At 43.2% G+C, this 4,332-nt stretch overlaps 1 long non-coding RNA gene across 2 annotated transcripts; it reads right to left on the bottom strand.

Annotated features, from left to right (window-relative positions):
* Positions 1 to 1,946: 1,946 nt before the first annotated feature.
* On the bottom strand, positions 1,947 to 2,795 carry LOC112078624 (uncharacterized). Of its 2 annotated transcripts, none has more exons than XR_002895736.2 (3): positions 2,649 to 2,795; positions 2,395 to 2,536; positions 1,947 to 2,272 (listed from the first exon to the last, which is right to left on the bottom strand). It is a non-coding gene; the product is annotated as an uncharacterized lncRNA (long non-coding RNA). The 2 variants fall into 2 exon arrangements; XR_002895737.2 differs by having other exon boundaries at positions 2,395 to 2,518.
* Between the last annotated feature and the right edge of the window lie 1,537 nt (positions 2,796 to 4,332).

Genomic DNA, 4,332 nt, shown 5'->3' with positions numbered 1-4,332 from the left:
CTAGTGCATGTGTCAGCATATGGTCTCACAAGGGCTCTGAGAGGATCTCATCTCGGTACTAATGGCAGTCAGGCTACCTCTGGCGAGCACATGGAGGGCTGTGCGGCCCCACAAAGAAATGCCACCCCACACCATGACTGACCTATCGCCAAACCGGTCATGCTGGAGGATGTTGCAGGCAGCAGAACGTTCTCCACGCGGCTCCAGACTCTTGTCACGTCTGTCACATGTGCTCATGTGCTCAGTGTGAACCTGCTTTCATCTGTGAAGAGCACAGGGCGCCAGTGGCGAATTTGCCAATCTTGGTGTTCTCTGGCAAATGCCAAACGTCCTGCACGGTGTTGGGCTGTAAGCAACAACCCCACCTGTGGACGTCGGGCCCTCATATCACCCTCATGGAGTCTGTTTCTGACCGTTTGAGCAGTCACATGCACATTTGTGGCCTGTTGGAGGTCATTTTGCAGGGCTCTGGCAGTGCTCCTCCTTGCACAAAGGCGGAGGTAGCGGGTCCTGCTGCTGGGTTGTTGCCCTCCTGCGGCTCTCTGATGTACTGGCCTGTCTCCTGGTAGCGCCTCCATGCTCTGGACACTACCTGACAGACACAGCAAACCTTCTTGCCTCAGCTCGCATTGATGTGCCATCCTGGATGAGCTGCACTACCTGAGCCACTTGTGTGGGTTGAGACTCCGTCTCATGCTACCACTAGAGTGAGAGCACCGCCAGCATTCAAAGTGACCAAAACACATCAGCCAGGAAGCATAGGAACTGAGAAGTGGTCTGTGGTCACCACCTGCAGAATCACTCCTTTATTGGGGGTGTCTGCTAATTGCCTATAATTTCCACCTTTTGTCTATTCCATTTGCACAACAGCATGTGACATTTATTGTCAATCAGTGTTGCTTCCTAAGTGGACAGTTTGATTTCACAGAAGTGTGATTGACTTGGATGACATTGTGTTGTTTAAGTGTTCCTTTATTGTTTTGAGCAGTGTATTTGAATTGGAAGTTATGTGAATGCACAAAGTCAAATATAGAATATAGAATTGATATCATGTTGAACCTGATGACGTGTGAACATAACTCTGGTACACAGGAAGTTACAAACAGCAAATAAGTAGGACTTTTATTAATATGATAATACAAACAAAATACAACAATAATGTATGCGTTTGTGTATGTGCATGTGTGATGTGTGAGAGAGAAAGACAGAGAGAGAGAGAATGAAGGAGGAAGTTGTGTACATTGAAGGCTGCTGTATGTGTTACAGTATGTTGTCATGGTGATGTTAAACCACTTTCTCACAAACCAGTAGATGTTCCTGTCACATGATATGTCATTCCATGACGTTCGAGAACTCTGTCTTTATGTATCTGAACACAGTCCTCCTCACCATATTCTGGTTTGCCATCACCACTATCAGGCTGATGTGGAGACCAGTACCTACAGGGTTAAAAACAGTTAGATATCATGGTTAATACCAGTACCTACAGGGTTAATAACAGTCAGATATCATGGTTAATACCAGTACCTACAGGTTAATAACAGTCAGATATCATGGTTAATTACCAAGTACTACAGGGTTAAAACAGTAGATATCATGGTTAATACCAGTACCACAGGGTTAAAAACAGTCAGATATCATGGTTAATACCAGTACCTGCAGGTAACAACAGTCAGATATCATGGTTAATACCAGTACCTACAGGGTTAAAAACAGTCAGATATCATGGTTAATACCAGTACCTACAGGGTTAAAAACAGTCAGATATCATGGTTTAACACCAGTACCTACAGGGTTAATAAACAGTCAGATATCATGGTTAAACCAGTACCTACAGGGTAAAAAACAGATATCATGTTATACCAGTACCTACAGTTAAAAACAGTTAGATACCATGGTTAGAACATCACAATCCTAAATAATATACAGAAATGTTTCAGTTAAATTCAACTTTGTTGACTGCTGCCATCAATGACAATAACCTGTATAGATAAAGGTTGAATGAACTGAACATTGGAGCCTTATTGTCAGAGTAGTTATCATCTCTTACTCTGTGGTCAGTGTTGGTCCACTAGTTGAGTATGGAGGACCTAGAGTATGAACAACACAGAGAATCAGTCCTTCTCCTTACTCTGTGGTCAGTGTTATTAGAGCAGTAGTATATTACCTTGGGGTGGGTCAGTGGGGTGCCGTCCACCCATCTCCATGTCCCCTCAGTAACAGAGTCAGTCAGACCAATCCAGACTCCCTTGTTGAGGTTGAAGAGAAACTCCTGTTGTTGACAAAAAAATATATACATATATACGTATATGTTTGATCATATTTACCGCCTGCACACCCATAGCTTCCCCACCCCCTCTCTCTTCTATATATATCTCTCTCTCTCTCTCTCACCTGTTCCTTATCACTGTTAATGATCACCAGGTCTGCTCCTCTCTCCAGACAGTCCTCTCTGCTCTCCTTCCAGGTTTTAGTCTCAGTAGACAGAAGTACCAACTGGATTCAAACTTCTGCCAGCCTTCAGGACAGGTTTGTTCTACAAGATGAAATCACGAATTTCCTTAAACTTTTCCCGCTGGATAAAATAATACAGGCACACAATAAAGTGTGTGCGAATAATGAAAATGTACTACTGTAGGTTTACTCACTGAGATTGGAAAGCCTCCGCTAAGAAAACTCTCTCAGTCTGTAGCTGGTCTCTCTCTTTAGTCAGCGTGTTGTAACTGGTCTGTAGCTGGTCTCTCTCTTTAGTCAGGTTGTTGTAACTGGTCTGTAGCTGGTCTCTCTCTTTAGTCAGGTTGGGAGTAAACAGAGGGTCCAGATCAGCAGAAAGGTGAAAGGAAGGGGGAGTTCTGGAAACTCCCTGAATTATCTTGGGGCTGTTACATATGATATGTAAAATATGTTAACAACTAGCCTTTTTTGTCCACTTCCCCTCTATGATCTATATATTCCTGTATGATAGTGTCCTGTCCATCATCACAAATAGCAAGTCCCACTCCCTGGGCAGGAGGAATGTGTTAAGATATACTCTGGTCAAGATGACCATGTAGAGACATGGAATGATTTATATTGTGCTGCAGAAAATGGTTTAACAATAACCACTGTAACAATCTCTCACACAGAAACACACACACACGCACACGCACACAAGTAAGTAAACTTGTTCTATGTTTTGTATTAGCATAGCCACAACTACCGTTTAATCATTTTGATACTTCCCTAGAGTTAACACCTACAACAGTCACACAAACAGAGACACACAGATGACTCAGAGACAGAGATACCACTAGAAGCAGAGACTTAACGTTTAGAGTTCTTGCAGTTGATGTACGACGCCTCCTGGTGGCCATGATGGAAGACCACCACATTAATTAGATGCAGAAACTTAATGTACAGTAGACCTACATAGAAAGAAAGACCCAGGCATTGTTAAAGATGTGTCATGACTGGCCTGTTCGGGTCAGGTTACCGTGGACCACACTCCTACAGAGACATCTCTCACACCCGCCAGAGGGGGAGAGATGGAGAGGTCTGGAGGTGGGGGTTTAATGACACCTCACGCCCATTGTAAATCTTAAGGCAGCAGAGAAAATCACTTTGTCCTCTTACTGTGGAGGAATGGAATGTATGTTGGGCCTATGGAGAACCTACCTCAGAACAGTAACATGCAATAAARGGACTTYGGGACAATATGTTTTGTCAGACAAAATGGTGGTAATGACGATAGATGGAATATGAAAATCAATGTCRTTTTTGTTTTGTTATTAAAAGTTAAATGATGAYGTTATAACGAAAACATTTTAACTTGAAGAGTTTTCACAATATGTACCTGATGTTTGCACACTGTACGTTGTGTGGAAAATGTCCAGATCAAATAGAATGTTTTTGAAAAGATTAAATGTGATGTTAGTTGTCTAAATTGGATATGGGTAAAATCCAGACTTTGCCTCGTAACTAGTTACGCCCAGAGAACTTGACAAAAAGACGGAAACACCTCTTTCTGACCCGAGGGTATAAAACATGCGAGTTAAGAATGAACATAACAGACTACGTGACCATGCGCTGCAGCCAAGGTTCTATTTGTTGTAACCCCACAACGCAACACGAGGTTGAAGAAGACAAAGGAACCTTTTAACAAATCTATGCTACGGATGAGTAGCTGTGTCTTGAATTCAAGCAAGACCACCCGGTTACCACTCTCCAAGGAATCGTGTGTCTACACTGCTTTCGTTCCTACGCTGGAGCCCTGAGCTACATGGCTGACCATACTCAGAASACCCCCTTTCAGAACAAGGGCGAGGAAACAGGCCACTAAGAGAAAGGACCCTG

The sequence above is a fragment of the Salvelinus sp. IW2-2015 genome, unplaced genomic scaffold, assembly GCF_002910315.2.
Source record: "Salvelinus sp. IW2-2015 unplaced genomic scaffold, ASM291031v2 Un_scaffold5973, whole genome shotgun sequence".
Classification (NCBI taxonomy): Eukaryota; Metazoa; Chordata; class Actinopteri; order Salmoniformes; family Salmonidae; genus Salvelinus; species Salvelinus sp. IW2-2015.
Note: the sequence above shows the minus strand (reverse complement) of the source record. Positions and strands in the feature narration are given on the sequence as shown.